Source organism: Cyanistes caeruleus, unplaced genomic scaffold (assembly GCF_971803275.1).
Source record: "Cyanistes caeruleus unplaced genomic scaffold, bCyaCae1.hap1.1 HAP1_SCAFFOLD_146, whole genome shotgun sequence".
NCBI classification, from domain to species: Eukaryota; Metazoa; Chordata; class Aves; order Passeriformes; family Paridae; genus Cyanistes; species Cyanistes caeruleus.
In genome coordinates, this window is record NW_028255940.1 from 228,561 (window position 1) to 237,590 (window position 9,030).

Sequence of the window (9,030 nt, forward strand, 5' to 3'; positions counted from 1 at the left end):
CGCTGCCCCTGTTTCCATGGCTCAGCTCCCAGATCTGTTCCAACAAGCTAAGCTGAGCCATCAGATGTTCCATCAAAATGTGCCTGGTCTGGTCCGCCAATTCCACCTGCGGCGAGATCAGGCCAGAGCCATTGTGGCCACATGCCCACATTGCCAGACTACCGCAATGCCCTCTCTGGGGTCAGGGGTGAACCCTCGAGGCCTAGGGAGTTGTGAGGTGTGGCAAATGGATGTGACCCATATTCCTGAATTCGGCAGGTTAAAGTTCGTGCACGTTTCGGTAGACACTTTCTCGGGAGCAGTCTTTGCTTCTGCCCACGCGGGGGAGAAAGCCGAGCATGTCTGTAAACACCTCATGAAAGCTTTCTCTGTGTTGGGGGTCCCCAAGGAGTTAAAAACGGATAATGGCCCAGCATATGCCTCCAGGAAACTGGAGGAATTCCTGCAGAGTTGGGGAGTGACACATAAGAGAGGCATCCCACACTCCCCCACCGGCCAAGCGATCGTGGAGCAAGCCCACCAATCGCTCAAGCGCGTCCTCAAACGTCAGTGGGATTCCATGAAGGGTTGTGCCCCTCAGGACAGACTATCAAAGGCACTGTTCACCATCAATTTTCTAAACTGCAGTGATAGTAATCCCAACCCTCCGGTGACCCAGCACTTTGCCTCCACCAGCAACTACCAGCTGCAGCACCGCCCTCCAGTGCTGGTTCGGGACCCAGAGACCCAAAAAATCCTGGGTCCATTCGATCTAGTGACCTGGGGGCGAGGATACGCATGTGTTTCCTCGCCCCAGGGACTAAGGTGGATCCCACAAAAGTGGGTGAAACCTTATATCCCAAAACATCCCTCCAGGCCACCGGATGATCAAGATGTCGTCGCGTCTGTGCAGGCCAAATCCGTAACCCCCAGGAGTAATGAGGAGGAGGAAAACCTTGAGCCCCCTTTTCCCTCTATTGATTTTTTGATATCCCTTTATGTTCAGTGAAGTATCTGTTTTCTTTGTTTTCAGAAAGAGCCATCGGAAAGATGACCACCCCGATTGTTGCGCCAACCACTGCGCTCCTGATGATGCTGGTGACCCAGATCAACATGTGGATTGTGCCCCAACCCAAACAAAATGTTTGGGTCATGTTGGCAAAGTCCCTCCAACGGGATGAGCTATGCTTATCCACAGGAGCAGCGGGAAATCCGATGACCACTTGCCTGGTGGGGATCCCGTTAAAGCCTGATGAGTACCCGGATTCCCTGTTGGGTTTGTTCAAAGAAGCTAATAAAGGGAGGCCAGCTCAGCGAGTGGCCCGCTCTGCACCCACTTACAAGATAAAGAGGCCTGTCCAGAACCCCCTCCTACTGTGGAGAGACTGGCTGGCCTTCTTGGAACGGGCAACCGCTGAGCCCCAGGAATTTGATTTGTTAAACTCCTCCCCCGCACCCTATTGTATCCATTTCCGTTACTACCCCTCAGATCCTACTCTTTATTCTAATTTAATAAAAGACAACTAACAGTTTCAAGCAGCCTCCTGGTGCAAGAACATTGCCCATGTTAAGATGCCCTCAACCCTCAGTTCCTATCCTCTTAAGCTGCCTAAGGGCATATTTTTAGTTTGTGGGGACCGAGCGTGAGCTGGCATCCCCTCTCGCCTTCTCGGAGGGCCGTGCACTTTAGGCCGGTTGTCTTTGTTTGCCCCCAATACATCTCAAATTGAAAATTGGGAACAAAAGAATAATTCGGTCATTAGGAAGTGCAGTCTCGAAGATCTTGACCCTGATTGAGACTCTGAAATTTTTCATTGGAATAAACCAAAACGAGTTGCTGCGTCAGTATTTCTGCCATGGTTGGCCGCGGCACAAGCCCTCGGAGAATTAGGCCAATTAGAGTGTTGGGTGGTCAAACAAGCCAATTTAACGTCAACCGCGCTGAGCGACCTCCTCGAAGACGAGGAGATAACCAGGCGAGCAACGCTACAAAATCGCGCTGCTATTGATTTCCTACTGCTCCTCCATAATCATGATTGTAAAGAATTTGAGGGACTTTGCTGCATGAATCTGACCACCAGGAGCACAGACATCAAGAAAACCATCACAGAAATGAAGGGCATGATCCACCAAATACGCCAAGAGACTAATGACTGGGTCACCAGTCTTTTTTCGGGATGGGGGGTCTCCGGATGGCTCTCGTCCATTTTAAAGACTGTTTTATGGATTGTTTTCGTCGTTTTCATTGTTTTAATAGCGTTTGCAGTTTTAAGATGTTTAGTTCAATCAGTTTTACATCTTGTATCCCCCTCCCCTCAAGTCAATTTTGTTAGCGCTCCTTCTCCTCCCTCTTCACCTCCTCCTTCTCCCGTACCCCAAGACTGGTTTGTTGAACCCTCTGCACCTCCTGCCGATGCAACCTCCTCTTTCTAAAAAAGAAAGGGGGAGATGTTGCCGCCTGTTAGTTTACCTTCATTAAGTATGTTTGTTCACCTTCGTTGAGTTTAGAGTTGGTTTGCCCCAGTTACTCCCCACTATCCCAATATGGTTTGTTCCCAGTTGCCTGTCATTGTAAACCTCTCCCCTCTTTCCAGATTGTTCCCCATCCATCACTTTGGTCCTACCCCCAAGCCCTATCAGTCTATGTACACCACACATTTTGTTCTGGTTCCTTCCTTGTTCATCACCCCTTACTCGATGCCCTATTGGTTGTATAGCTATCCTCCCTCCCCCAAGTCCCTACCATTGGATTTGTGTATTGTAACCCCTTCCCACAACACCTCCCCTGCTGCCATATTATTGGTTGTTGTATGAGCCGCCCACGGGCTTTAAAACCTGGCGCACAGAGGTGCCCAGGGTCTCGGCTCGGACTTTCTCCTCGAGATCCCAGCCCTGTCCCTCATCGCCTTCTCCCTGCGCCTGCTGGAATAAACTTGTTCCTGGGAAATTGGAGAACTCCGAGCACTCTCTCTCCCTTTACTGCACCTCGTGTTGCCCTGCATACTATAGAGCCCGAGCCCAAAGGAGCTCTAGAGGTTCCAGGTCGAGCCACACAGTGCTCACCTGGTTCCCCACTCCTGCCGCTGACGCTTGGCACAAGCTAGCCGGGGCGTGAAGGGCCGAGCGGGCAGCGACACAGCAATCCTGAGATATTCAGAATTCATGCTTTTACGTCTGAGCCTGATTCCCAGCAGGCTGGGGCTGGGTGGAGCAGGGTATGCTGAGGGGACCATGACTCCAGTGCTGTTTGGGAATTCCTGTTCAACCCTGCCAGCCTGGCCTGAAGCTGCACACCCCAGTCCTCACATGCTGAAATGAATCAAAATTGTTTAGTCTGCTTTAGTAACCAGCATTCCTGGGGTCAAATAAAAATTCTCTGTGAAGCAGATGGAGCAGTTCAGCCCTAATTGCCCAGCTTGCTTCAGGTTTCCACAGCTCACTTTTTTGTGCAACATCAGCTTTTGAAAAGTCAGAAAGAGAAAAGAAATAAAAAGATAATAACAAGATTAATAAAAAATCAGCACACTGAAATAACACAATTTTATTCCTGAAAAGTTTATTAAGGATCTGCTGGAGCTTCAGCTGTTTTTCTAGTTAGTCCTACAGAGGATGTGTCCAGTCCCTAACTACGTTAATCTCCTGAAAGAGTGACACAGGGTTTTTCCTGGTTTTAGGACCTGGAAGACTTTGAGGTTTATAAATATATGGGGGAGTAATTGCAAGGCACTGTACTGTATTTATATTGGTCTTTTAATAAGTCATAAAATTACAGATGGACCATGATAGGAGAATAACTTGCTGCAGGAAAAATTCCTCAGGATACCTGGTTATTCCCAGTATCTACTGCTGTCATTTAGCAGGGGAAGACGGACAACAAGCCATGTCTGAATAACAACATGCTAATGTGCTCTCTTCCTGAGTCTGCTCTGAAAAGATCTGTGATTGATAAAGATGAAGGAATTTGAAGAGTTATTTTGGTTATTTCAGAGAAAGTTTAAAATGGAGAAAGGATTGGGGTGACTAGGAGGCTGTCATTAGCTATCACTTTCAGTGCTGTGTATTGTAGCAAAAATGATAAATGTGCCCTTTTGGTGTTCTGCTGGTGTTTAGATTTTCTGAGTCCCTCAGCTGTGAGTTGGGTTTCCATGCTGGTGGAACTGTCCTGCCTGTTGCTTGCTGGGTGCACTGGAACAAAGAGCTGAGCAGTTTATGAGAATTACCACAAACGAGTTTGTGTGGCTCAGAGTGAAAGAGAGGAAATTCATGTTTAATGTAGAAAATCTTCCCTGTGAGGGTGGTGAGGTCCTGGCACAGGTTGCCCAGAGAAGCATAGTAAATAAAGTTTCAGAATCCTTCATTTCTGCCCCATTCTTTTTCCGTAAGTTCCGGTTTGGTTTTCAGAGTGCCACCTTCTCAGCTGGTTGCCATTTGTGTCCTCCTTTCTCTCCTGCCTTCCTTTGTCTGCTCTTTTTCCCTCCCAGTGTCCCTCTTTTCCTGTGGCAGTTCCCAGCCAAAGGCCCTCTCCTGATTTTTGTTTTTCCCCAATCCAGGAGGTAAAGCAGCCCTGGATGAAGTTATGGAGGCTGGCAGTGGAATGTCATTGTAAGATCTTGCTCCACTTGGGTCTCTGCCCTTTGAGAACTTGGCCTTGAAGGGCAGGAACATCTTTTCCTTGCTGGAAGCTGGAATGCCAGCCCATTGCAGTGTGTGCCATGGACCCCAGAGGGCAATTCCCGAGGCTGCCAGGGTGCTGCTCCTGCTGTGCCTCCCAAGGGAGCTGGGCAGGGTCCAGCAGCTGGGTGGGCTCCCAGAGCAGACAGCAAAGGTTGCTTTGCTGCACATTCTCCAGCTGGAAGCGGAGGGAAGAAGGGAAGGGAGTCCTGACAGAATCCTGGAGTGTTTATGACTGGAAGGGACCCTGCCCATGGTTCCACCCAGGGTTAGGATGCCATGAAGGAGAGGTGCCTCTGCCCCAGTGAAGGTGCAAATGAGACCATAGGAGGACAACAAGCAGATTTTATTGAACGTGGGTTTTATTGAGAAAGAAATGGGTGCCAGGGACATAGAAATAGGGAGGAGGTCTCAGAGGCAGAGAGTGCTCAGAAGACGATCAGGTGGAAGTAGGTGCTTTTTAAAGTCCTTCCCTGCATTCTGGGATCCCAGATGTGTATTTTAATTTGATGATCTTCTTCTTCTTCTTCTTCCTATTTACTATTTCTTCATCTAAATCGTCTCTTCTTTCCCTTCTTCTTCTTCTTCTTCTTCTTTCCCTTCTTAATTGCTACTACTATTTTTTCTTCTTCGTCTTACTCTTATTCTTCTTATTCCTAATTTTTATTCCTATTTACTACTACTATTTCTTCTTCATCCTATTCTTCTTATTCTAATTAATCTTATTCACTTATGCTTACTGTAATTCCTATTCTTCTTATATGAATGACTATCTTCATCTTCTTATTCCTATTCATCTTCGTATTCCTATTCCTATTCTTATTCCTAACTACTACTATTTCCTAAACTCAACATTGATTTTTTTGGAAGAATGGTACGAGCCAAAGTTCTGCAGTCACGTCAGTGGAGCAGCACCTCTGGTCTGTGCCCATTCTTCATGGATATAATCCCAAAGGACTGGCGTGGGATCCTTTCATGAGAGGAAATGTCCCGTGATGCCACCAGGGGAAGTTCAGACTCAATATCAGAAGCAGTTTTTCTCTGACAGAGGCGTGAGGCATTAGAAGAAGTTGCCCGGGGAGGTGGTGGAGTGGCTGTCTCTGGAGTGTCGAAGAGTTGTGGCCCTTGGGGATGTGCTTTTGCGGTGATGGCGGTGCTGCCAGGAGGCCAGTGGCACTGGGTGACTGTCGGGGTCTCTTCCCACCTTGATGACTCTGGGATTCACTGCTGAGCGCCCTGGCACCAATGTGCCCCATGGCTGCTGTTTGGGGTTGGCCACAGCGGTGACTCTGGGTGTTGGGGAGATGCCCCTGGCACAGTCCACAGTAGCCATGGCAGCTGAGGCTGCAGGGCCATGTCCAGGGCAAGGTGTGGCTCCCTGGGGCCCTGGGCCAGCTGCCATCTGTAAGCCTGGCACCGGCGCTACTCCTGTGGCTGTGGTGCCCAGCAGGGCCAGCGGAACAGCGCCCGCAGCGCCCGCCGTGCCCGCCTGAGGAAGCCAGGCCGTTTGCTGGAGGGAGACGGCTGCTGCCTGAGGGCCTCGGGGACCTCGAGGCTGTGCAGGGCAGGCCCCAGGCTCTGAGGCCCTGCCTCAGGCCCCTGCTGGGCCATGGAGGCTTGGCCGTGCAGGGAGGAAAGTGAGGCACGGAGTGACTCCGGTGCCTGGACCTCAAGCCAGGCCTCCCGAGGGACAGGCACTGGCAGCCCGTCTGCCGCAAGAGCTGCCAGGCTTTGGGCCCTGCTTTCTGCTTCACACAGCTCGAGGACGCTGACTTTGTCCAAGCTGTCCTCCTCCTGTGGCAGGGGGGTGATCCCAAAGCTGAGGATGCTCACATATTCATAGCTGTCCTGTGTGCTGCTGTTGTCTTCCTCGGTGGAATCGTCTAGGCTGCTGGAGTCCCCGTCCAGGAAGTCTCCATGGCCCAGTTCGCTGCACTCTTCCGAGTCGTACCAGTCCTGGCAGCTGCTGACCTCTTCCTGGGACAGCTCTGGCTCTGCTTGGCACTCCTGGGAAGACTCACTCTGGGTGTATTGTTCCCAGTCTTCATCATACTCAGCTGGGGTCCCCTCCTCACTCCCTTCCTCTGCTAGGAGTGACCTCCCCTCAGCGACAGCCTGCTGCTCACTGGGGCTCTGGGCTCCCGGCAGGCTGGGGGAGCAGCAGGTGCTGTGAGGGGCAGGGCCTGAGCTCTGTACCCCTGCTGATGGCATCTCCTCACTGGGGGCAGGAGAACGTGTCTGGTTCTCCTGGCTGTTCGCACTTCCTTCCCCTTGCTGGGACAGCTTTAGGGCACTCACCTCCTTCTCCCCTTGGGGCAGCTCCTTGACTGTCACCCTTTGTTGCCACTGGTAGAGGTGTTGCTGTGCCACATCTCCCCAGGGCACTCTCACAGCCACCTTCCCCTGGTGCAACTCTTGGTGACTCCCTGCTCCGTAGAGGCGAGGCTCTTGGGCCCGAAGGTCTCCCCACTGGGAAGGCTCGTCATCCACGTCAGGGTTCTTCTCTTCCGTGATGACCAAGGGCCCCTCCTTCTCCTCAGTGCCTGACTGTGGCCAGGCTGAGCCACCCACTGCCCCCACCAAGTGCCCGCTGAGGGCCTGGTCTTGCCCCCAGCTGGGCAGGGGGCTGGGTGGCTGGGAGCATTTGGGTTTTGCCTTGTTCTCCTCCATCTCTGAGATCCTGAAGCACGAATGGATCTCGGGAGCTGCTTCCTTCTGCAAGAGTGGCTCTCACGGGACTGGGCACCTCAGGGTTCTGCGCCGCTTACACACCCTGAGTCGTGGTGGGGCTCTCTGATGTCACAGGGGTCTCTTAGCACCGCTGAGTCACAACGGGCCACACCCAGTACCCCTGCAGGTAGCAGCTAAGCCCACTGGAATCTTCATGGCTGGTGCTTCCCGGGAGGCTCCCGAAGCTCAACAGTGTGAAAGAGTGGCTAGCTAACAAAGGTCGTGTTCCCATGCAGCAATTAGCTGAGAAAGAATTAAACAACAGTAGAGTGTAGTTGGTATGAGATGTTGCAATGTCAGAAAGACCTTAGTGATAACTGTGAATTGAGAACAGGACACTGTGATCAGAAGAATGTGGATTCAGCACAGATGAATGACCACAAGAATGTGGAACTAGGTGGAGTTGTCCTTAAACAAAATATCCAATAATGAGCTTGCTTTTGCACTATGTAGAAGCCTAATTATTGTTGAGAGCCTGACAGAAGAATGGCTAAGAGAAAAAGGACATGATACTGTAAGGTTAGTTAAAGTATGAGACCTCAGGGTCAGTATGCCCCTGAAGAGAGAGTTACATAGATAACAAGATGTCGAAACTGCCAAAATATGCAGAACTGCAAGCTGAAGATTAAGAACTGGTAACTGCAAGGCCAACCACAAAGAGCAATATGCGTCAATAGTAGCAGACCAATAATGAGCTGAGTTTTTGCAATATGTATGAGCTAATTAAAAGCATTATAAGTTGTGCATAAGATTTCAATAAACTGAGACTTGCTGACCATGAAAGCATGAGGCCAGTCTTCCGCGGCTCCGGTAATCCCTGACCTCTAGCAACAAATTATTGATGTTACATAAGGAGTTTGGAGTTGCCAATAAATGAGACTTACTGATCATTCATATTGAGTGCTGCTTGTCTCCCGCCGAACTCATCAAATGGCGCCCGAACAAATGAGACCCTTGGGACCTTTGGGACCTTTGGGACATTAAAAAGCGAAGGCCATGGGAGTCGGCGACAGGGGACGGGTCCTCCGCAGCAAGGACGGCGAAAAGCAACGGTGCCGCGCCCCAGGCGACCTCAGAGGAGAGTCCTGGCCGTAACGTGCTGCCAAACCTTGTAGGGCTGCAACAGCGCTGACGGTAAGATGGAAAGGCAAGCAGCACATGATTTATTTACCTGCTTTTTAGAAAAGCCACAGCTTAAGGGTTTTGATTTGCTCAAGGAGCTTCCTGGACTTCTTGCTTATGGGTATGCTCACACCTTTGCCTCCCACTGCTGGGCAAACACTCCTATCTATGCTGCCCATGGAAAGAGGGAGGGAGAGTCAGAGGGAAGGAAATAATGAGAAAGAAATTCCAGAGCAAACACTGAAACAACAGAATCTGTTCAGTTACGGCAGGATGTGATATATCCTGAACTATTTGCTTCACTTTTGGAGTCATTCTTAACACTACAATCATATTTAAGTTCCAAGTTTACTACCCTAGAAGAAAAGAATCCAAATTTAGATTGGTTTCCACCCGAGCCAGGGGGACATGGGGGAGCACTGAGGTGTGCGCAGAGAGCGGGGGCACCCCTGGGACAGAAGCAGTGCAGAAAAAGTTCCAAGGCCACACTGAACAATTACAGAAACAGCTGAGCAGAAACAGGTGGCT